The following is a 26,211-nucleotide window of genomic DNA, read 5'->3' as shown; positions in this document are numbered from 1 at the left end:
CTGTTAGACTCTCTAAAAAGCAACAGACTGTTTTCCAGGGTTGTTACAAATTCAGCCCAATCTCTTAGACTTTCCACAAACCTAACACGGTCAGTAATTCTGAGGTACTGGAATAAAGATTCTCTGGTTGAGTATGTTGTACTTACTAGGACAAGAAAACATTTTTGAAAGATTTTCAGAAAGAAATATTGAACTCAAAAAGGGTTTCTGGTTAACCATACTAACCAGGAAATTCAGAGAAATATGACATTCCTGTCTCTGAATATCATGATTAGCTGAAGGCTTATTAAATTTGAAAGAAGTAAATAATGTGACATATTTTTTAGCAAGCTGTAAAAGTTCCATTTGTGAACCTAAGGGCCTCACCCCAGTTGCCTCCCCAAATCCCCACAGCTCAGTTTGACTGTATTAACATAATTCAATTAGATGGCATATTTGATTCCTGACGGCATTTTAACTTATCTATGACTTTTTTGTTATTGTGTGTACTCGTGACTTTGAGAATCTCCTCCACTGCATGAGAAGCATGCAGCCATTGTACTGAACTCATCTGCTATTTTTATCCCCAAGGGATAATTTATCTTGTTGGGTGGAGGTAGCATTATCTTACTAGTGAATTCTAAATCATCTCAAAATTAGCGTTTTGGTTTGAGAACATTCACATGGTAACAGCTGAATGTATTGGACTGAAATCCTCCCCTTTCCCCCCTTTTTCCTTTAGTGGCTGTTGTTAGTTATTATGGCTTAATCCGTACCTGCTGATAAGTAGGAACTCCACAAGGGACATAGCATGCCATTCTTGATGCAGCCCCTCCTCGGGGCTGGCACATTTGTGACCTGTGCCAACCCATGTTCCCTCCTCCAGTAATGCCTCTGTTCTAGAAGTTTTCCTGGGGTGTGAGGGAGTCCTATGTGGCTGCGAGAAAAATCCCATGCACTTCTTTCACTGGAGAGGAGGAGGAGGAGAAAGCAGTGCACTATAAACCCAGAGGAACTGATGCACAAAGAGCCTTCCCATCTTTAAGGCAAAGGTTTCCTCACATTTTCAGTCTTCTGTACATTTATTTGGAAAAAAGCTATGGTTTTGGAATCAGACCGTTGGAATCTGACTCTCCCTCTTGCCACTGAGGCAAATTACTTAACACTCAGCAGTAGCCGTGTCTTCAGCACATTCATCCGTTTTCCCTGTATTATCAATGTCTTAAAAAGGAGCTGACTTTTCAGCCTTGCTCGGATCTTTGATGCAGATGGCCAAGGAATGCAAGTTCTGACCAGGGGATAGAAATCTGAGCGTTTCTTTATGGTGCTGAGCTAAGTAGGGTGGTAACTTTAGACCCCAGAGAGCTCCACAGGGCTGCCCAGGAATGGTGGCAGGTGGAGGGTCGCAAAGGGACATGAAGGGGCAGAGCCGGAAAACAATGCTGACTTTGCATTTTCCACTGGCCGCCTCCTCCCAGGTAGCCTCGCTGGGTGAAGCAAATACTTAAGGCTGCCAGTACGGTGAGAAGACCAAACGTCCCCATGCAGCTGATTGCCTCTCCAGATTGTTCTGATCCTCTTGTTCTAAGCCTTACTTTTCTTCCACTGGAGGAAGGAGATGAGAGGAGAGCAAGTTTTTTTCTCACAGCTCCCTCCTCCCCATTTTATCTGTACAGTGCATTTCTATACAGTGCCAGTCACGCAGGATTTGCCTGTTTCTCTGACAAATGCTCGTAGAAAGCTAGGATGCTGGACTGAGAAAGAACACTGTATGAAAAACACAGTCGCTTGCCCTGTGACCTCCTTAGCGTAAGCCTCAAAAAGAAAAAGGGCGATGAATATTGGTCTGAGCTGACGTGGAGCCTCTCGCTACTATCTTAGACTACTTAAGCATTGGCAAATTGGGTAAAAATAACTAAGCAAATGCACGTTAGCGCCTTGACTGCGTGCACAAACACATATGCACAGAAAATGAGAGGGGCCCCAGTTGGATGTTCAGACCATAGTCCTGGAATCACAGCGTTGGGGGCATAATTGACAGGCCCCTCACTCCTTTTCCGGGACTCGCTGGAAGCAGCAGACTCCTTTTCCTTCTTTGCCTCCTCCATCCATTTGGGGCCAACCCAGAAGTCTTGGAGCTCTTTCTGAGGAGGTAGCTCAGAAGTTGACGGAGCCGGGAGTTGGGATCTCAAAGATCAGTGGACCGGAGATTTATCATGAACCATCATTGGCCCAGCAGTGGGCATTCGTAGAGGCTCTGGATCAACAACATGACAGGCTTGGGTCTTCCCAGGCCTGAAGTACTAGGGCCCCTCTGGGAACCTTCTGTGAAGCCTCAGATGGCCAGCTGTGGAGGGGGTGTCCTGGAAGAGGTGAGCCTGTCAGCCCCCCATCACAGCCACACGGTTTCTTGGGGCTGTCAGCCCAGGCACAGTTCAGCTGCCGTGTGAGCCTTATCTGATCTACGGAAGGGATGGAGAGACCCTGAGGTACTTATGCTCCAGCCTGAAAAACACTGTGAAGATGTCCTGAAATCCTTACAGTAGACCTGGGATCCGGAGACCCACCCCTCTCCCCAGCTGACCTCGGCCTCATTGTCCACAGCCTACCTATTGTCACCCAAGCACCGGGAACACCCCAAGTCTGAAATGCTTCCCTACTTATATGGCTGGAGGAGCCCTGATTCCTCCACACATGTGTTCCTCTGTCCACTCGTTTTCCCACAATTGTCATCGCCTGACTCCATTTCATAATGATTGCCCCCCAAGTCTTAGTCCCCTCAAGCCATGCCATGTGAGTGGTGCCACAGATAGGAGTCCCCCTGACATAGGAAGTGGTTGGTTAAGCTAAAACTGAATACAAGGAGTTTGGACCCTAGACAGGGAGGCAAGAGTGATTGGATTGGCTGAAATGTTTGGTTACTCCCAATCTTTAGATCCTTGGAGTTGTCCTGTGGGAATTGACTTTGCTCCTTCCTGATCCAGGAAGTGGGGGCCCTGGCCCACTGCAGCTCTCTTTGTCTGCCCACTGGCTGTCTGCCCAGCAGGCCAATGGGGTTCCCCTTGCCCTTGTCTTTCTCCTTTTCCCACTCCTTGTAAAGGGTGGGGCAGAACTCCAGAGATAAGCTCCCTTTCCTTGGGTGGAGACCACACACCTCCTTCCCACTGTGGACAGTGTCCACCTCTTTCAGAGCAGGTCCTACCATTCCCACACCCTTCCCTTGGGCCAGTGGTCAGGTTAGGACAAAGTGCAAACAGCCTAGCAAAAGAGAAGAAAATTGGAGGAGACAGAGCCTATGACCAGGTTAGTTGTCCAGGGCACTGAGGACCATGACTGTATTAAAGATATTTGAAAAAAATGGATAATCTATAGCATTATTTTCTATTTATCTCAAATGTATAATAATTTAATAATAGTTATATGGATAATAGTTACATAAAGGTCAGATCAGGAAGCAAGTGCCAGGTAAGACTGTGTTTCTGTAGAGTTCCAAACACCTGGCTAACAAATTTATCTACACAGTGTAAACCGGGGATAGTTGGTAACTAATAAGATGCAGATACAAGTGACTTCTTCTAAATTACTTAAAAAAAATTTTTTTTTACATTTATTTATTTACTTATTTTTGAGAGACGTAGAGCACAAGTTGGGGAGGGGCAGAGAGAGAAGGAGACACAGAATCCGAAGCAGGCTCCGAGCTGTCATCACAGAGCCTGACCCAGGGCTCAAACTCACAAACCATGAGATCATGACCTGAGCTGAAGTTGGACGCTTAACTGACTGAGCCACCCAGGCGCCCCTGAATTACTTTTACTCCTAGAAGGCACCCAAAGGCACTATCAACTGTCACATCCCACTGGTCAGAAAGAGTCAAAGATTTATAATAATATTTTATGGTTGGTCTCTAGAACTCAAGAAATAAGAACCCCTGGGTAAAACCCACTGGTCCAGGAGTTAAAAAAACAAATTGTTACCAAAATTACAATGTAAAACTGAACAAAACAACAGATAATCTGGTTGAAGTTTAAAAAAGAAAAAAGGAAAAGCTACAAAGGAACCAGCGTCATGGATGGGAAGAAAACCATTGGTGAAAGTTTCCCATTGGAATAGCAGATTGATTGTGAGAGCCCGTGCTATGACCCAGAGGAAGGAAAGCATTTCTGGCATCATCTTCCTTGAATCCCGATCACTAAATGTCTTTTCTCGCTGTTGCAAGGTCTAAGTAGTCTCTCTGTAGTATCTGAAGTGAATGCCAGAGCTGGGACACACAAGCAGCCCCTGTTCCCCAGCCCAAGACACCATATGTAGCCACCAGGTCCTCAGGGGCATTGCTCAGGTAGTTAGGGGGCAGTGGGTATGGAGAGGAGGGAGGAACACCTGTTCTTCTAAGAAGACTACCGTAGAGTGGCCGCTACCCCTGGAAGTTTTAAATTGGGTGTAGATTTAAAAACTACAACATCGTGATAATTAATGGGTGTACCCAGTGTTCATAAATTATAGAGCCAAGTAGGAAAGCATCAGGAATTACTCCTTCATTTCTATCTTAGCCTGTCGAAAAGGTGGCCACTTGCTTTCTCTTAATGGTCTGATGCTCTCCTAAATTCCCCTAGGAAAACTCAAGAGGCTTGCTGATTGACTAATTCTGAACTCTCTCTGCTCAAAGCGGTTTTCAGCTTTAGCTTTCCATCTGACGCTGCAGTCCACTTTGCAGGTTTAATAGATGTATGCGTTTCTATTAGTGGTTACCTTTGAAATTATTAACACGCATGTCACGATCTAAAGTTAATGTCTGTTTTACCATTCTCCTCAACCATACAAAGACTTGAGGATGCCTTTGGCTTCATTTACCCCTCCTTCCAGCTTACAGGCTACTGGGATAACCATACTTTGAATGTTTTCACAGTATGTTTTCTGTTTTTAACCTCACAGATAGTGTTACTGTTATTATTAATTTCGTGTGTAAACTTATCCATATGTGTTTACCATTTTGTTTACCAAATATTTCAGGCTTTCTGGGATTGTCTCCTTTTTCCTGAAGCATATGCCTTTGCTGAGTTTTTGGTGGTTAAATGGTCTTGATTTCTGTCTACCTGGAAGTGTCTTTATTTCACCGCATTTTCGGAAGTTAATTTCACTGGATTTGCAGTTCTAGATTGATAATTATTTTCCAGCACATGACGGATATTCCAATGTATTCTGGCTTCCATTGTTGCTATTAAGACTATATTCCCTCTAATTGATATTTTTATAAATAATCGGGTTGCTTTTACAATTTCGTCTTTGGTACCTGGCACAACGCAGAGGTATTGATGCATACATTTGTATTTATGGGGTTTGTATATTACAGCACTTTTTTCAATTGTGAAAAATTCTTGGTCATTATCTTTGAAGTACAGGCCATCCCTGACTTATCATAGTCATGATAGTATGAAAGTGATATATATGCATTCAGTAGAAACCATACTTGGAATTTAGATCTTTTCATGGGCTAGCAATATGCAGCATAATATTCTTTCATGCTGCTGGTCCGTGGAACAAAGTCACAGCTTCCAGTCAGCCATGCACTTACAATGGTAAAGAACATCCCAACCACCATGTACCTGTACAACCATTGTGTTTTTCATTTCCACTGCAGTAGTCAATAAATTACATGAGATATTCAATCCTTTATTATAAAACAGGCTTTGTGTTAGATGACATTGTCCAACTATACACTAATGGAAGTGTTCTGAGAATGTGTAAGGTAGGCTAGGCTCAGCTATGATGTTTGGTAGGTTAGGCATATTAAATATGTTTTCAACTTACAGCGTTTTCAACTTAGGGGTTTATCAGGACATGACCCCATTGTAAGCTGAGGAAAGTCCATAATCTTTTAAGCATTGTTTAGATATCTTTGTCCTCCCATTATTCTGCTTTATTCTGAAATTTGAAATGGACATATATTGGACTACTGCACTTATTTCTTACTTCACTTTCATATTTTGTGATGCATGATGATGGCCAAAAGACACATGAAAAGATGCTCAACATCACTAATCATCAGGGAAATGCAAATTAAAACCACAATAAGATATCACCCTGTACCAGTCAGAAGGGCTAGTATAGGGGCGCCTGGGTGGCGCAGTCGGTTAAGCGTCCGACTTCAGCCAGGTCACGATCTCACGGTCCGTGAGTTCGAGCCCCGCGTCAGGCTCTGGGCTGATGGCTCAGAGCCTGGAGCCTGTTTCCGATTCTGTGTCTCCCTCTCTCTCTGTCCCTCCCCCGTTCATGCTCTGTCTCTCTCTGTCCCAAAAATAAATAAACGTTGAAAAAAAAAAAAAAAAAAAAAAAAAAAGAAGGGCTAGTATAAAAAAAAAACCACACAGGAAATAATAGGTATTCATGAGGGTGTTGGTGTAAATGTAAATTGGTGCAGCCACTATGGAAAACAGTATGCAGTTTGCTCAAAAAATTACAAAAGAACTACCACCTGATCCAGCAATTCCACTTCTGAGTATTTGTTCAGAGGAAACAAAAATACTAGTTTGAAGAGATAGCTGCATCCCTAAGTTCATTGCAGCACTCTTTACCCTGACCAAGGTATGGAAACAAGCCAAGTGTCCACTGATAGGTGAGTGGATTAAGAGTGGATTCTGAGCAATTTCTTTGGACATATTTCCCAGTTTACTAATTCTCTTTTAAGCTATGTTTAATTTGTACATTATATTTCCATTAAATTAAAAAAATTTTTAATGTTTATTTATTTTTGAAACAGAGAGAGAGTGTGAGCAGAGGTAGGGCAGAGAGAGAGGGAGACAGAGAATCCAAAGTAGGCTCCAGGCTCCGAGCCATCAGCACAGAGCCTGACGTGGGGCTCGAACTCATGAACCGTGAAATCATGACCTGAGTCAAAGTTGGACACTCAACCGACTGAGCCACCCAGGAGCCCCTAAATATTTTTTTCTTACCCATAGGCATTTAATTATTTTGGGACATGCTTTTAAATCTTGTAAAAATCTTTGTGTTCCTCCTCTACCCCTTCACTTCCTTTTTGTCTCTTGAAGAACACTAGTGATTTGATCTGTACATTTTCCTACCATATAGAGTTTGGTGATTGCACACTCATGGTACAATTCAGCATGTTCCTTTGTCCTCTGTATTTTCTGATCATTGGTGGCTGAAACCACTGATTGAATCGTGTTCTCGCTGGATGCCTTTATCAAGCCTGTTGGAAGAGTATAATGCCGGGTTGTCTCTTTGTTACCTTTGGAGTCCCTGATACTGACACTTAATGCATATTTCCATTCATGGAAGGTTGCAAAGGACAGTCTTCTATCATTTCTTTTCCACTTATTGGTTGGAATACTTTTATAAAGATACACTTGCCCTCATCTCCTCCTTGTTTATCAAGTGGCACACTTTATAAAGGAGAGGCAGGATAAATGCTTGATTGCTTCTGTTTGTTAATGAGTTTTCAAGGTAATGAATTGATTTCTTTTTATTCCTGCCATTTTCAATAGCATTAAGAACTCATGGATTTAAACATCTTTGAGGGGTTTTAATCCACTGCAAATATTACTATTAAAGTTTCTCACTGTGTCTAGTAGAGGCGTCTTCTAGTTGACTTCTAGGTTCTCTTGATATCACCTTAATAGTCTTTGATGATGTGACTGCTATTTGGTATGGCAAGATGTCCCATAATCCTGTCATTCTTTTGTTTTGGCAGACACGAAATCAACCATTCCTCCAGAAAGGCTTGATTTCTTTCAGTGAGAAAAGGTATCACAAGTTTGTCACTAAGAGATACTTAGTGGACAGAGTGAATAATATATATATATACATATATATATATGTATATATATATATATGTATATATATATATATATATATACACACACACATAAATATATATTTTTATGAGGTATATGAGGTGTTTTACTATACCTGTATAAAATACATGAGGTATTTTACTATATATATAACTAAATATATATATAACTATATATATGCATATATATATATATAACTATATATATGCATATATATATATGCATATATATATATATATACACACACACACATATGTATAGTAAAATACCTCATGAGTTCAAATTAGAATCTATAGAGCTTAACCTAGTTGCAATTACCTCTTTATTTTTTCTTCCATACCTGAGAACCTAGTTCTCAAAGACACAGGAGACATTAGATTGATAATATCCCGTAAAAACTCATTGGTTTTATGCAATCTTACATATACAGCCATCTCATAATAATAATACCCATTCCCTGTATTGCCTCAAAGCATTACATTTTGGGGGCATTTAAATTTTTTTTTTCCAACGTTTTTTATTTATTTTTGGGACAGAGAGAGACAGAGCATGAACGGGGGAGGGGCAGAGAGAGAGAGAGGGAGACACAGAATCGGAAACAGGCTCCAGGCTCCGAGCCACCAGCCCAGAGCCTGACGCGGGGCTCGAACTCACGGACCGCGAGATCGTGACCTGAGCTGAAGTGGGATGCTTAACCGACTGCGCCACCCAGGTGCCCCTTGGGGGCATTTATTCTCCCATTCTCGCTTTACTTTTTCTTCCCCCACCATGCTTTGAACAGCTGTACAATATCTACATTGTCAGAGCCCTATAGCCATTTCATACTCACTCTTAATCCTCGTTTGTGTGTACGTAATATATGTAGACCTCACCAGCAATGTGTAAGTCGATAGCTCCTTCGTCATCTTGGTTATCTGAAGCTTCATCTCTAGCCGAGTGCTCAGATCTACTATCTGAGCTCACGGGAGGCTCATGGGAATAATATTTTCTACGTTCTAGCATGTTGATAACAGCTTGTGCTGTTTATACTTAAAAGTCAGTTCAGTTTTGCTGGAGATAGAATTCTCATCTCACAAATTTCTTATCTTAAATATGTTACTTCATTATTTTTCATGAAGCATTGCTGTGAAGAACTTAGATAACTATATTTTTTCCCTTTCAAATAGATAATTTTTTTTCCCTTAAGAATCATATTATCATCTCCTCCTCCTCCTCCTCCTCCTCCTCCTCTTCCTCCTCCTCCTCCTTTTTAAATTTCTTCCTGGATGTCCAAAGGGTTTTTTCCTTTTTTTTTTTTTTTTTAAGTTTAGTACTTTTATCACCCCGTTTTGATATTCTCAGGAACCTCTTCAATATATCAATCTTTTTTTATTGTTATTCAGAAAAGGTTCTTGAACTGTAGTTTTTAGCATTTGGGGTCTTTACCTCTATGGTTTGGTTTCTTTTTCCAGAACTCCTATTCTCATCTCCTTTGCCTATCTTTAATATTTGCCACTTTCTCTGACATCTTTTACAAGTCTTGCTTTATTTTTATTTTTAAAAACTTTCTCATTTTTAATTTCTGTAATTTTAAAGGATTATGTATGTTTATTGTTCTTTCTATTTTGGTCTTTGTTTCTGAAATTAATTTTTCTTTTATTTTTAATTCTTGCCTGAATTCTGTAGCCTATTGGTGAGTTTTTCTAATCTTTCTTGTTACTTCATGTCTTATATAATTTTCTTAATGTCATAGCTTGTTTTAAAATAGTTTGTGATCCGTTTTGTGGCCATGCTTTTATGTCTGTACAATAATAATCTACTCTTTACTCTTTTCTTACAATATCTTTGTATGGGGTTGACCTTGATAATTTTCTGTTGCTTATTTTTATGTGAAATTACTTTGCCTGAACTTTTAGGATAAAGCATGGTTGAGGGTGGCTTTTCTAATTCCACCCAACTCTCTTTTTTACTCCCTTTTGGTAATGTTAAAAAATAATGTAACTTGTTTTCTGGGATTTTAAAAAATTTATTTATGGAGATATAATTGACATAACATCGGGTAAGTTTCGCATGTACACATGTTTCATACATTTCTACCTTGCAATATGGTTGCCAGTGTAGTGTTTCTTAACACTGCTATCATGTCACCTGTTTTATCATTTATTTTTTGTGGGGCGCCTGGGTGGCCCAGTCCGTTAAGCGTCCGACTTCAGCTCAGGTCACGATCTCACGGTCCATGAGTTCGAGCCCCACGTCAGGCTCTGGGCTGATGGCTCAGAGCCTGGAGCCTGCTTCCGATTCTGTGTCTCCCTCTCTCTCTGCCCCTCCCCCGTTCATGCCCCTCCCTCATTCATGCTCTCTGTCTCAAAAATAAATAAACGTTAAAAAAAATTATTTTTTGTGGCGAAAACAAGATGGAGTCTCTTAGAAACTTTGATGTTTATAATACATCATTGTGGACTGTAACCATTATGCTGTACATTAGATTGCCAGGCCATATTTACTAATTGCAAGTTCATACCCTTAAACATCTCCCCAGTCCTCTCAGCCCCTGGTAAGCATCTTTCCACTCTCTGTTTTTAAAATTTTGCGTATCAATGTCATCAGGCAGTGTTTGTCTTTTTCTGACTTATTACACTTATTATAATGCCTTTAAAGTCCATCCATGTTGTTGCAAATGGTAGGATTTCATTCTTTCTCATGGCTTAATGATTTACCATTATAACTTTTTGTTTTGTTTTTTCTTTCCTTCTTTAATTCCAGTAGAGTCAACATACAGTGTTATATTAGGTTCAGGTATACAATAGCGTATCAACAATTCTATGTATTACTCAGTATGCATGAAGATAGGTGTACTCTTAATCCCCTTCGCCTATTTTGCCAATCCCCCCACTAACCTGCCCTCTGGTAGACCTGTTTGTTTTCTGTAGTTAAGAATCTGTTTTTTGGTTGGTCTCCTTTTCCTTAGTCTTGTTCTTTAAATTTCACATATGAGTGAAATAATACGGTATTTGCCCTGATCTGACTTATTTCACTTAGCATTATACTCTCTCTCTCCACCTATGTGGTTGCAAATGACAAGATTTCATTCTTTTTTATGGCTGAATAATATTGTGTCATATATAGTGAATCTTTTTTTTCATTCATCTATCGATGGAAACTTGGGCTGCTTCTATAACTTGGCTATGGTAAATAGTGCTGCAATAAATATAGGGATGCACACATATATTTGAATTATTTACCTTGGGTAAATAGCCAGGAGAGGAGTTACTAAATCATATGTGATTCTAATTTTGATTTTTTGAGAAACCTTCATACCACTTTTCACAGTGGCTGCACCAGTTTGCATTCCCATCAACCAAGTACAAGGGTTGCTTTTTCTCCACATCTTCACCAACACTTGTTTTTTGTTTTTGTTTTTGTTTTTTTTTTAATTTTAGCCATTCTGACAGGTATGGGTTGATATCTCATTATAGTTTTTTGTAATGAATTAATTAATTAATTAAAAAATTTATATCCAAGTTAGCTAGCATACAGTGCGATAGTGATTTCAGGAGTAGAATCCAGTGATTCATCTCAACAAGTGTCTTCCCTAATGCCCCTTGCCGCTTTAGCCCCATCTGCCCCCCAAAAAAACCCCTCCAGCAACCCTCAGTTTGTTCTCTGTATTTAAGAGTCTCTTAAGTTTTGTCCCCCTCCCTGTTTTTATATTATTTTTGCTTCCCATCCCCTTATGTTCGTCTGTTTTGTATCTTAAATTCCGCATATGAGTGAAGTCATATAATATTTGTCTTTCTCTGACTAATTTCACTTAGCGTAATACATTCTAGTTTCATCCATGTTATTGCAAGTGGCAAGATTTCATTCTTCTTGATTGTCAAGCAATAATCCTTTGTGTATATATACCACATCTTCTTTACCCATTCATCTGTTGATGGACATTTCGCTCTTTCCATGCTTTGGCTATTGTCAATAGCGCTGCTATAAACATTGGGCTGCATGTGCCCCTTTGAAACACCACACTTTGGATAAATACCTAGTAGTGCATTTGCTGCATTGTAGGGTCTTTTCAATTTTTTTGAGGAGCCTCCATACTGTTTTCCAGAGTGGCTGACCCCCAGTTTGCATTCTCACCAGCAGTGCAAAAGAGATCCTCTTTCTTTGCATCCTTGCCGACATCTGTTTTTGCCTGAGTTGTTAATATTAGCCATTCTGATCAGTGTGAGGTGGTATCTCATTGTGGTTTTGATTTGTATTTCCCTCATGATGAGTGATGTTGAGCATTTCTTCATGTGTCTGTTAGCCATTTGGATGTCTTCATTGGAAAAGTGTCTTTTCATGTCTTTTTCCCATTTCTTCTTTGGATTATTTGTTTTTTGGGTGTTGAGTTTGATAAGTTCTTTATAGATTTTGGATACTAACCCTTTATCTGATATGTCATTTGCAAATATCTTCTCCCATTTCATTGGTTGCCTTTTAGTTTTGCTGATTATTTCCTTCACCGTGCAGAGCTTTTAATCACAAGCAATAGTTCATTTTTGCTTTTGTTTCCTTTGCCTCCAGAGACATCTTGAGTAAGAAGTTGCTGCAGCTGAGGTCAAAGAGGTTTTTCCCTGCTTTCTCCTCTAGGATTTTGATGGCTTCCTGTTGTACAGTTAGGTCTTTCATCCATTTTGAGTTTATTTTTGCGTGTGGTATAAGATAGCTTTGTCAAAGATTAGTTGGCCATATGTTTGTGGGTTCATTTCTGGGTTCTCTATTCTGTTTCACTGAGCTATGCGTCTGTTTTTGTTGCCAGTACCATACTGTCTTGATGATTACAGCTTTGGAGTATAGCTTGAAGTCCGGAATTGTGATGCCTCCAGCTTTGGTTTTCTTTTTCAAGATTGCTTTAGCTATTTGGTGTCTTTTCTGGTTCCATACAGATTTTAGGATTTTTTGTTCTAGCTCTGTGAAGAGTGCAGGTGTTATTTTGATAGGGTCATTATAGTTTTGATTTGTATTTCTCTGATGCTGAGTGAGCGTCTTTTCTTGTGTCTGCTGGTCCTCTGTATGTCTCTTTGGGGGAAATGTCTGTTCATGTCTACTGTCCAGTTTTTAATTGGGTTATTTACGGGTTTTTTTTTTTTTTGGTATTGAGTTGTATAAGTACTTTATATATTTTGGATACTAACCCTTTATTAGGTATTCCATTTGCAAATACCTTCTCTCACTTTGTAGGCTTTTAGTTTTGCTGATTGTTTCCTTTGCTGTGCAGAAGCTTTTCATTTTGATGTAGTTCCAATAGTTTATTTTTGCCCTTGCTTCCTTTGCCTCAGGAGACAGATCCAGAAAAATGTTTTTCTGGCTGATGTCAGAGAAATTATTGCCTGTGTTCTCTTCTAGGATTTTTATGGTTTCACGCCTCACATTTAGGCCTTTAATCCGTATTGATTTTATTTTTGTGTATGGTGTAAGAAAGTGGTCCAGTTTCATTCTTTTACATGTAATTTTCCAGTTTGGCCAACACTATTTGTTGAAGAAACTATCTTTTTCCCATTACATAATCATAACTCTTCTGTCAAAGCTTAATAACCATATAATTGTAGGTTTATTTTTGGGCACTCTATTCTGTTCTGTTGACCTATGTGTGTTTTTGTGTGAGTACTATATTGTTTTGTTTACCACAGCTTTGTAGCATATCATGAAATCTGGGGTTGTGGTACCTCCAGTTGTGTTCTTTTTCAAGATTGCTTTGGCTGTTGAAAGACTTATGTGGTTCTGTACAAATTTTAGGATTGTTTGTTTCTGTGAAAAATGTTGTGGGTATTTTGAGAGGAATTGCATTAAATCTGTAGGTTGCTTTGGGTAGTATAAACATTTTAGCAATATTTGTTCTTTCAGTTCAGGAGCATGAAGTATCTTTCCATTTGTTTGTGTCCCCTTCAATGTCTTTCATCAGTGTTTTATAGTGTACAGAATACGGATCTTTCACCTCCTTGGTTAAATTTATTACTAGGTATTTTATTTTGGCGTATAGATGGAATTGTCTTCTTAATTTCTCTTTATGCTGCTTCATTATCAGTGTCTGGAAATGCAAGAGTTTTGTATTGATTTGAACTTTCTTGTCCTGTCTTTTCCCCTACATTGACACCAGGGCTTGCAAAGCTAACTCTCACTCACATAAGTTTTGTATGTCCTATGAATTAAGAATGGCTCATATCCTTTTAAACGGTTTAAACAACAGCAACAAAACAAAAAGAAGAATATTTTGTGACACATGAAAATTATATGAAGTTCATATTTTAGTGTCTGTACATAAAGTTATCGGAACACAGCCCCATCCATTCCTTTTCATACTGCCTAAGGCTGAGTTCACACTACAACTGTAGGGCCATATATTGCACCCGAGCCTGATCCTCAAAGCCTACGATATTTACCGTTTGGTCCTTTACAAAACAAAATGCACCCCCCTTCCCCCCGTGATCTTGATCTTCTCTTTCTTTTGTCTCTGTCGTGTCTGTCTGGATCATTTTTTATTACACTCCCAGGAATGTCTCTTCAGTGTGGGACCTGAGCTACACTAGCACTCAAAGGGTACAGGTGGGTGAGTTATGAGAATTCATAGGGTACCATGCTACTGAATTGGGCAAAATCCAGGGGCTCTTCTCAAATTGGCCCCACTTTGCTTTCTAGTAATAACTTAAGTATTGGGGGATTCTACTCTTCTCAGGTCTCTACTGCTGCCCCATAACCTCCTCTATCTTCTTCCTTCATAGACATTGGCACTACAGAGATCTTATGGCTGGTAGTGATTTATTTCCACATGCCTGTATTTTGGAGCTCATCAGAATACCTTGGTTTCATTTTGCTATCCAGGATGTCTGTTTGTATGTAGAGATTCAGAAAGATTTAAACACTGTTAAAATTTTTTAAAAAATTTTTCTCTAAGTTCTATTTGGTTCTTTTTCAACTTACCTTATCATTTGGGGACATTTTTTGCTTCTTTCCCCTTGTTTTTATGTCTTCTATTTCTTTTAACATGTTGAACATTAAAAAAAAATTTAAATATGTTTTATTAATTATTTATTTAATGTTTATTTTTGAGAGAGAGAGAGAGAGAGAGAGAGAGAGAGAGAGAGAAGAGGGAGACACAGAATCTAAAGCAGGCTCCAGGCTCTGAGCTTTCAGCAGAAAGCCCGACTCAGGGGGCTCGAACCCACAAACCGTGAGATCATGACCTGAGCTAAAGTCAGACTCTCAACTCACTGAGCCACTCAGGCACCCCTTTAAAAATTTTAAAAAATGTTTATTTTTGAGAGAGAGATTGTGAGCAGGGGAAGAGCAGAGGGAGAGGGAGACACAGAATTGGAAGCAGGCTCCAGGCTCTAAGCTGTCAGCACAGAGCCCAAGGTGGGGGGTGGGGGGGGGGGGCTGAAACTCACAAATTGCAAGGTCATGACCTGAGCTGAAGTCAGATGCTTAACGAGGGAGCCATCCAGGCGCCTCAGAACACTCTTAATTTATAATCTGTATCTGATGATTTTGTGTAATGAGGTCTTGGTTGGTCTGTTTCCATTGTTTGCTTTTCCTAAAGTTTGCATTCAAATTTATTGGCATTTTATCTGTGAGAATTATCAGAAGCCCAGTTTAAGGGACATAGTTTTTGGAAGATACCTGCTGCTTTTTCCAAGTGCCTAAGGATATTATGGATACAAATTTCTTTGTTGTTTGCCTTTGTAGAGAGACCATCATTCCCTCTCCTTAACCCTTCCTTGGGACCATGACCCATCCTGAGTTCTAGCTTTATCAGGGTTCCCTTCATTCCAATTTCCCCTCACCCTGTATGTACACACACACACACACACACACACACACACACAGAGTTCTAGGTCAGTTGGATCTTGCCAACCTCTATACTGACCCACCTTTCCATGTTATTTCCAGCCCTAGAGTTTATGGGTTAATCCAGTATTCAATATTCAATGTTTCACTCTACATTTTTAAATTATTTAATGTTTTTGCAAATTTTACATATAATTATTTAAAATTTTTTTAAGTTAAATTTTTAAAATTATTTTTTAAAGTTTTTTGAGTGTACTTGACCCTCAGTGTTATTACATTAATTTCAGGTGTATAACAGTGATTTGACAAGTTTATACCATTTGATCTCATTCATATGTAGAAACTAAAAAGAAAATGAATAAACAAAAACCAGAATTGGACCCGTAAATATAGAGAACAAACTGATGGTTGCCAAGGGAGGCATGTAGGGGGGATGAGCAAAATGGATGAAGGGGAGAGGGAGATATAGGCTTTGAACTGCAGAATGGGTAAGTCACAGGAATAAAAGGTACTGCATAGGTGGGTATCAGTGGTATTCTACTAACATTGCACAGTGACATGTGGTAGCTCCCTTGTGGTGAGCGTAACATAATGCGTAAATTTGTCAAAATCATTCTGCGTTTTTAGATATTCATTATAATCATTAACTTGATGAAAATGGAAGTCACCTAGTTACGTCCTTGGGTAACACAATTGGCTAGGTTTAGAAATCCGACAACTACTTTTTAGATTATCTAACACACCTACAATAGAGTTATAAGCAGTTTCACTCCTAATTCGATCCACCCACCGTATCTTTCTGACAAATGTCTTCAACAGTAAGAGCTTGGCTTCTTTATACCCACCAGACTCTGTGCTCCTTTAATGGCTGAAGTACTCTGATATGTTTTTCCCTTTAGCTTATTGGATCTGATTCTTTTGAAATGGAGATGGTTCGGAGGGTTCCAATACTGAGTGTCTGAATCCAGAGACTATGCTCACTCAGCTCTGTCTTCTTGCTTGTGCTACATGGCTACTTAATTAGCAAGTTGTATTAATTCTGTGTCCTGAATACCCTCAAGCCCATCTCCTTCTTTTCATCCATTAGCATAAATCCAGCACCCCAACAGTTCTTTTTGGAAAATTCTAGGCACCTCTCCTAACTAGCTGATGCTCATAGGTAGCCTGGGCTCTGTCACATTTTCTCTCACTGGCCCCGTCCACTCAAAGCCCCAGAGCTTCTGAAGCCCCACACCTCCACGGCCTCCTCTTTGCTGTGTTGCCCACAGTGAACATTTCAGCTTCCTTTGAAGCCCAGCTTAGGTGTCACTTTCTCCTGGAAGCATTCCCTTACCCTCTAGAACTTACCACCCTTTCTCAGACGTGTCTCTTTGCCTGGTCTCTGTGAGCTTATCACACTGCATTGTAATATGTCTTCATCCTGACTCCCTTCAAGCCTGTCAGCTCTGGGGTCAGCTGCTCTGTCTTAGTTTTTTCTGGTCCCTGGAGCCAGGTGTAGGTCTATACCTGATGTAGGATAGGTGCTCAGTAAATGTCTTATGAATTTGGGCTGTTCCTGTTTGATAGGAATAAACCAGGGATATGAGCTAGCAGGTGAATATTGATTGGAAAAACAACAGCAAAAACACTGTGACTTCAAGGTGGGAAGAGCAGGTGTAGACACCCTGAAAGTAGACAAAACTGCCAGATTGTTGCCTTAAATGACATATGGGACAGATTCCCATGTCTTAAAAATGGGAACCCTTGGCTACTGGTGAGGAGTTAGCTTCACTTGGGTCCATCCATCAACGTTCAGGGTCAGAAGGTCCAATCTCTTTGTTCCCTTTGTGCAGGAAGTGAGTCCTTAACCCCTCAAGCATAGATACCTTAGGTCTAAAGTCTAATTCAGGCTCAAAGGGGTAGTATACAGTGACCCTGAATCCAATAAATCATAAAAGGGGGTGGGATGGGAATTGCTCAGGAAAAGCAAAATGCCAGAGTTCGAAATAATCACATTCCTCTGTCAGTCCCTAACCATGTGGGAGGGTCACCCCACCATCTTTGCTGGGCTCTGCTGCAAAAACGAGGCGACATTCTTTCGTCACCCCTCTGCAATGAGGTCTAGCTTGAGCCCTCTACCTCCTGCTGTGCCATCGGTCCTATCCCCACATCACGTCCCCATTTCTGCTTTTGGAACAAATCTTGTGGGATCGTGACTCACAGCCATCAGCAGCTCGGCACACTTAGGACAAAGAAGCCTTCTCTCTCCTCTGACCAGTCCCCAACAACTTAATGATTGGGTTTCTCGCCGCTAGCTGAGCACATTAACTGGCTGACAGCTGCTTCTTCATGCTAAGCTTTGGGGTTTGGCAACCTCTTCTTTTCCCACCCTCCCTGGGCCTCTGTGGTGGCCACCAGTTGATAGAACTGCTAAAGTGCCTCCTTCCTGCATTCATGTTGACAGACGGATGGACGGACAGACGGTTGGGCGATCCCCAGGATGGGTTTCCCCCTGACAGTTTCCTTCTCCTCAGGGTTGGCTGAGATTTCATCTGCTAGCTTGCAGGAGGGAATACTAAATTACCTTTTCTAGTACATCTCTGGATTGCTAAAGATGGAAAACTGTTTGTTCCCATTGATAAACTGTGAATCCAAACACTTCCAACACTGAAGCCAGATTAATAAAGGTATTAGTAGGGCCAGTATCTTAGACTTCTAAGTGGAGCTAAGGACTTGGAAGGCTCCAAGGCTTTGGGAAAATATTAATGCCTAAACTGGGAATGCATGCTGAGCAAGATACTAGTTTAGTGTAATCAACTTTTGCATGAGTTTGTTTAGCTTCAGTGCAATTACTTTGATTACTGTCTTAGTGAACAGTAGAAATATTATGAATATAAAAATAGATATTGTTTTGCTGGCACAGCAAATAGACTTTATAAGTTCATGCTTGGTGAGCATTAATTTGGAAATGCTTATTGTTAATAAAAGCACTAATGAACATAAAGAAACTGGCTTAAAAATCTTACAACGAAAGAATTGATGACTCAATAAATTGCACATATACTACCATAGACTTTTGAGATGTATAAAATATTTTATGTAACAATGTAGCATTTCAAAATAATAGGAAGTATAGAGTTGTCCTTGGTTAGACTTTATAGTTTTTTTTTTTTAAATGTTTATTTTTGGGAGAGAGAACACACAAGTAGGGGAGGGGCAGAGAGAGAGGGGAGCAAAGGATCTGAAGCAGGCTCTGTGCTGACAGCAGGCTTGAACGCACGAACCATGAGATCATGACCTGAGCCTAACTCAGACACTTAACTGACTGAGCCACCCAGGTGCCCCTAGACTTCATAGTTTTTAAGTTAGGTGAAAGATGAAGCAAAATTGAGAACAGGGAACATAAAACTTCAGTTATAACCACAGATCCCTTTAAAATATATACATTTCCACCTTAGGGTATGATCAATAATAATTGCTAAACACGATATTGTAAGTACAAAAGGTTTTCTACAGTTTTTTTTTTTTTTGGCTGTTTCAATTATTTGGAGTGGGCCTATTTGCTTTGCATTCCTTAGTCTTTGCTGAAAATTTCTATCCATCGGCTGTTGGTGACTTCTTTTGGGGTAGATGACGATTCCCTGAACAATGCAAACTGGGCTTTGCTTGCTGCCACATTTTTTAAGAGGTGCCCTGTCGTGTCGTCTGGACTTCACGCTGCACTCTGAGCTATCTGGACAGGTATTGTTGTGAGTACTGAAGAAGATTCTTCACTGAACCACACTTTAGTCAGGCTCCTGAATCTTCTCTTAGGCATATCTATGGACCTCCTTGTAAAATCCAGTTTTACCTCCTTGTAAACTCCAGTTTTAGAAAGAACCCTGCTAAGTCCTTTTAATCAGAACCTCGACTATTGATTTCTGGCCACCCTTTATATCTGATGGTGTTTTTCATCCCCCACCATCTCTCTGGTGAGGTCCCATCCCCTGGCCTGCAAGCATCCCATTAGGTCAGTTTAGCTGGTAACTCCCTTATCCCATCCACTGGCCCCACCCTGCTCCTTGGCCATAGATTCCCATTATCCCATGCTGTTTGGAGATGAGCCTCCTCTCTCCAACCCACTGCAAGATCCCATTTTGCAGTGCTTCCCACAACTATTATCATGGCCCCCTTAACAAGAATCACGAATGTGTGTGTGTGTTTTTTTCCCTCTAATAATATTGCCAATTGAAGAAACTACAGCTCTGCGAAGGCAAATGGCTTGTCCAAGGCCCTTGGGCTGGATTGCACTGAAATGGGGGACTAGTAAGTCGACTGTGGATTTCATAGGATAAAAGGGGCAGACAGTGTGGTAGGCAGAATGGCCCCTGGCTTGTGACTATGTTGGCAAGGCAAGGTTGCAGATAGTAAGAATGATAATCAGCTGACATTAAAATAAAGAAATTTTCCTGGATCCTCTGGGTGAGTTCAAGGTAATCAAGTATCATGGGGTCCCAAATTAAGGAAGAGGAGGGCAGAGCAGTTAGGGCCACGGTGAAGCACTGTGATGCTATCCCCACCGTGCTGCTGGTTTTGCAGATGGAGGAAGTGTCCACTAGCCAAGGAAGGCAGCTGCCTCTAGAAGCTGGAAAAGACAAGACAAGGGAGTCCCCCCTGCAGCCTCCATTTAGGACAGCAGCCCTGCCCACACCTTAATTTGAAGCCTATGAAACTCATATCTGACCTCCAGAAAGGAAGGGAAAAATAAGGAGGTAGAAGAGAAGGCAAAAGAGTTGAGTTGAATGTAGAAAGATGAAGGACAAAGAGATGTGAAGAAGGTTAAGAGAATGATGAAGTTGGAGGGAAGGCAACAGAGATCAGGGGTTTTCAAGTTCACTTTGCAAAGAGCTTTATGATCTGAGCAACTTGACCCCCTAAAAGGGGGTTCGGAGTAGGTGCTAATACCCCCATTTTAGAGATGAGGAAAGTCAGGCTTTGAGTGTCTGACTCAACCAAAGTAACTTGGACGGACATGTAGGCAGAGAAACAGGAGGTAGCCAGAATTCGACATGCAAACTATCAAGTGCGTAAAGCTTTGAGTGCAATTGGCTTTAAGCAGGTAGGTTCCTGATTTTTTTCTTTTCAAAATTATTAGCAATATTAGGGGCGCCTGGGTGGCGCAGTCGGTTAAGCGTCCGACTTCAGCCAGGTCACGATCTCGCGGTCCGTGAGTTCGAGCCCCGCGTCGGGCTCTGGGCTGATGGCTCAGAGCCTGGAGCCTGCTTCCGATTCTGTGTCTCCCTCTCTCTCTGCCCCTCCCCCGTTCATGCTCTGTCTCTCTCTGTCCCAAAAATAAATAAAAAACGTTGAAAAAAAATTAAAAAAAAAATTATTAGCAATATTAATAAACAAAATTTGTAACACTAACCAAATTTAAATTAAAAAATAATCCTGGCCCAGCTAACCCATGCAAATTATGTCTTTATGTTACCTTCTTATATTTTCATGATACATACACAATTTTGCATGGTTCTGATTATAGTATAAATATAATTTTTTTCCTTTGTATTTTAAATAATTCCTATATTGTGTCAGTCTTCATAATTTTAATTCATAATGGCTGTTTGACATTTCATCACACTGATGTATAATAACAAGAAATTTCCAAATTGTTGGACTTTGGTTCAGTTTCTTGATCTAAATAAGGGTGCAATGAACATCTTTAGATACATACCATTTTCCTTTTTTTTAATTTTTATTTAAATTTCAATTAGTTAACATACAGTGAAATATTAGTTTCAGATGTACAATATAGTGATTCAATAATTCTTTGCATTACTTAGTGTTCATCATGGTAATCGTACTCTTGAATCTCCTACACCTATTTTACCCCTCTCCCCCACCCATTTCCCCCACCCATCAGTTTATTCTTTATAGTGAAGAGTCTGTTTCTTGGTTTGTCTCTCTTTCTCTCTTTTTCCCCCTGTGCTCATTTGTTTTGTTTCATAAATTTCACATATGAGTGAAATCATACAGTATCTGTCTTTCTCTGACTGACTTATTTTGCTCAGCATAATACTCTCTAGCTCTATCCATGTCATTGCAAATGGCAAGATTTCATTCTTTTTATGGTTGAATAATATTCCATGGTATATATCCACCACACCTTCTTTATCCATTCATCGGTCTATGGACATTTGGGCTGGTTCCATAATCTGGCTATTGTTGATAGTGCTGCTGTAAACATTGGAGTGCGTGTATCCCTTTGAATTAGTATTTTTGCATCCTTTGCATAAATACCTAGTAGTGCAATTGCTGGACCGTAGGGTAGTACCCAAAATATAGAAAAAACTTACAAAGTTGAACACCCCCAAAACAAATAATCCACTTAAAAATGGCCAGAAGACATGAATAGATATTTTTCCAAAGAAGACATACAGATACCTAACAGACACATGAAAAGATGCTCAACATCCCTCATCATCAGGGCATGCAAATCAAAATTAAAATGAGATATGGCCTCACACCTGTCAGAATGGCTAGAATCAGCAACACAAGAAACAACAGATGTTGGGGAGAGTGTGGAGAAAGTGGAACCCTCGGCTGGTGGCAATGCAAACAGGTGCAACCTCTCTGGACGACAGTAGGGAGGTTCCTCAAAAAGTTAAAAAAAGAACTACCCTATGAGAATTTTCCTTTTTTTTTTTTTTTTTAAAGAATATTTAAGATAAATTACTTGGGGGTGCCTGGGTGGCTCAGTTGGTTGGGCTTCTGACTTCGGTTCAGGTCATGATCTCATGGTGTGTGGGTTCGAGCCCCGCATCAGGCTCTGTGCTGACAGCTCGGAGCCTGGAGCCTGCTTTGGATTCTGTGTCTCCCTCTCTCTGCCCCTCTCTGGCTTATGCTCTGTCTGTCTCTCTCTCTCTCTCTCTCTCTCTCTGTCTCAAAAATGAATAAATATTAAAAAAATTTTAAGGTTAATTACTGGGACTGTGGGTATGGATATTCTCATTATTCCGTATTTATTGACAAATCACTCCCAAAGCCATTGTACCAATTAATGCTGCATGGAGGCACAAGTTTACCAAACCTGGGCAGTCTTGGCAGTTAAACGTTTCCCGCTTCTAGTTTTTAAAGCCTTTATTTGTCTTTAGGACCTCAGATTAGCTAGTATATACTACTGATGAGCAAAAGGGTAGAAGACCCCTCTGTGCATGCTTTTACATTGATTTGCTGAATTAAGTAATTTGTCTTTATTTGCATTTCAGAATATCAAGGGGTATTAAGGAAAAATATAAATTTCACCGAAATCAACGATTAGTCCTAGAAATCCTAGAGAAAAAAGGGGGTTACCAATGACTTGCTTTATCCCAATTTAATAAACTCTAACTGTGGGGAATGCCTACAAGTGAGGTCACTTAGGAGGACAATGGGAGAACTGGAAGGCACGCTGTCTGAACTCGTGGCCACAGACACTTCAAGTCTCAAGACTGCTTGGTGGCAATATTTAGAAACAGTGACTAACGCCAAGGACAGATTCCCAGTAAAAAGTTCTGTGGTTAAAGACTATGCAGAATTTTTCTTAGGTTGTCTAGCAATACTGAGATGCCTGTCATTTTCTTTTAATTTTTTTAAGTTTATTTATTTTTGAGAAAGAGAGTGGAGGATGGGGGGCAGAGGATCTGAAGCAGGCTCCGCACTGACAACAGATAGCCTGATGAGGGGCTCAAACCCATGAACTGTGAGGTCCTGACCTGAGCTGAAGTTGGAGGCTCAGCTGATTGAGCCATCCAGGCACCCCTGTTTTGTTTTTTTTTTAGATAAAACAAGTTTTGTTATAAAGTAATGTACCGTATTTTAAGGGTAAACCATATCGATTCAGTATTTTTTTTAAATTCTTTAATGTTTATTTATTTTTGACAGAGAAAGAGAGAGATGGAGCATGAGCAGGGGAGGGGCAGAGAGAGAGGGAGACACAGAATCTGAAACAGGCTCCAGGCTCTGAGCTGTCAGCACAGAGCCCGACGCGGGGCTCAAACTCACAGACCGTGAGATCATGACCTGAGCCGAAGTCAGACGCTCAAACGACTGAGCCACCCAGGTGCCCCTTGATTCAGTGTTTTTATACAGTATGAAATGATCACCTCAATAAGTCTAGTTACCATCTATCCTCCCACAAAATTCTTACATTATTAACTATATTCCCCTTGCTTTACATTACATTCTCAATTATTTATTTTATAGCTGGAAGTTTGAACCTCTTACCTTCACCTGTTTCGCCTGCCCTCCCAACTCCCTTCCCCTCTGCCAACCACCAGTTTGCTTCAGGTATCTATGAACATGTTTCTGTTTTGTTTGTTTGTTTGTTTTAGATTCTATGTATAAGTCAAATAATATGGCATTTGTCTTTCTCTTATTTCACTTTGCATAACACCCTCTGGGTCCATTCTTGTTCTTGTAAATGTCAAGATCTCATCATTTTTTTGATGGCCGAGTAATACTACATTGTGTATGTGTGTGTATGTACAAGCACACCTTCTTATCCATTCATCTATCAATGGACACACACATTTAGCTCTTAAATCCATATTGAGTTTATTCTTGTGTGTAGTATAAGAAAGCTGTCTAGTTTCATCCTTTTGCATGTGTTTTTCCAGTTTTCCCAACACCATTTATTAAAGGGACAGTTTTTGCCCCATTGTATGTTTTCATTTCCTTTATCATAAGTTAACAGACCACTAAGTATGGGGTTGTTTCTATGCTCTATATTCTGTTCGGTTGATCTATGTTTGTATTTGCACCATCATCATATTGCTTTGATTGCTGTAACTTTTTACTGTAGTTTGAAATCAGGGAGGGTGATACCTCCAACTTTGTTCTTGCTCTAGATAGCTTTGGCTCTTCAGGGTCTTGTGAGGTTCCATATGAATTTCATGATTATCTAGTTCTGTAAAAAAAATGCCTTTGTTTTTTGATAGAGATTGCATTGAATCTGTAGATTGCATTTTATATTCACCTGATCCATGAACATGGACTATTTCACCATTTATTTGTGTCTTTTCCAATGTCTTTAATTAATGTCTTAGAGTTATCAATGTACAGGTCTTCTACCTATTAGTTAAACTTATTCCTATGTATTTTACTCTTTTTGATGCAGTTGTAAATGGGGTGGTTCTCTTATTTCTCCTTTTGATAGCTCTTAGTGTATAGAAACCACAGATTTCTGCATATTAATTTCAAATCCTACAATTCTGCTGAATTCATTTTTCTAAAAGTTTTTTGGTAGAGTCTTTAGGGTCTCTATGTGTAGTATCATGTCAGCTGTAAATAGTGACAGTTTTACTTTTCTAAGCGGATGCATCGTATTTCTTGCCTCATTGCTGGGACTATGACTTCCAATACTATGTGGACTAAAACTGGTGAGAGTGCATCCTTGTCTTGTTGCTGGTGTTACAGGAAAAGCTTTTAGCTTTGGACTACTGATTGTAATGTTAGTGCTGGGCTTGTCATTATATGGCTTTTATTATGTTGAGGTATATTCCCTCTATACTCACTCTGTTGAGAGTTTTATCATAAATAGACGGTGAATTTTGTCACATGCCTTGTCTGCATCTATTGAGATGATTGTATGATTTTTATCTTCCTTTTTTATTAATGTGGTATGTCATATTGACTGATTTGCAGATGGTGAATCATCCTTGCATCCCTGAAATAAATCCCACTTGGTCATGATGTATTATACTTTTATTATTCTTGAAAACAGGCTATTAATATTGCATAATATGCAAGATGAACATATCATACATCTATGTTCATCAGGGGTATTGACTGGCCTGTAGTTTTTTTCTTTATGTACTGTCTTTGTCTGGTTTTGGTATCTGGGTAATGCTGACCTTTTATAATGAGTTTGGAAATGTTCTTATCTTTTTAATTATTTGGAATAATTTGAGGAGGGTAGGTACGAACTCTTCTTGAAATGTTTGCAGAATTCACCTATGAAGCTGTCTGGTCCTAGATTTTCTTGTTGGGAATTTTTTTTTAATTACTGATTCAATTTTATTAGTAGTAAAAAAAACCCATAAAATTATATTTATAGAAATTTTTCCATTTCTTCTGGGTTGTCTAATTTTCTGATGTCTAATGTTTATAATATTTTCTTATCCATCGTATTTCTGTGGTATAGATTATAAATTCTAATTTTATTTATTTCCTTGGTGAGTCTAGCTAAAGGTTTGTTGATTTTGTTTATCTTTACAAAGAACAAGCTCTTAGTTTCTAAAATTTGACTTCTTTAGTGTTTATTTCATGTATTTCTGCTCTGATCTTTATTACTTTCTTTTTTTCTACTAACATAAGGGTTTAGTCTTTTTTATTTCCTTTATGGTAAAGTTAGATTTGTTTTGTTCTGTTTTAACTTATTTTTTTTTCTTGTTTCATAAAGTACCCTGCACTGCTATGAAATTCTTCTTACAACTGCTTTTACTGCATCCCAAAGATTCTGGCACATTGTGTTTCCATTTTCATTTGTCTCAAGGTAGTTTTTGATTTCCTTTCTGTTTTTCCCATGTGTGCACTGGCTGTTAAATAACATGTTGAATCTCCATATTTCTTTACTATTTTCTTCTTGTAGTAAATTTCTGGTTTCAGACCATCATAGTCAGAA

At 39.7% G+C, this 26,211-nt stretch overlaps 1 pseudogene; it reads left to right on the top strand.

Annotated features, from left to right (window-relative positions):
* Nucleotides 1–26,211, top strand: part of LOC131506275 (osteoclast-stimulating factor 1-like) — a 52,223-nt pseudogene that overhangs the window by 24,915 nt on the left and 1,097 nt on the right.

This window comes from Neofelis nebulosa, chromosome 3 (assembly GCF_028018385.1).
Source record: "Neofelis nebulosa isolate mNeoNeb1 chromosome 3, mNeoNeb1.pri, whole genome shotgun sequence".
Taxonomy (NCBI): domain Eukaryota; kingdom Metazoa; phylum Chordata; class Mammalia; order Carnivora; family Felidae; genus Neofelis; species Neofelis nebulosa.
This window is presented reverse-complemented; position numbering and strand designations above follow the sequence as displayed.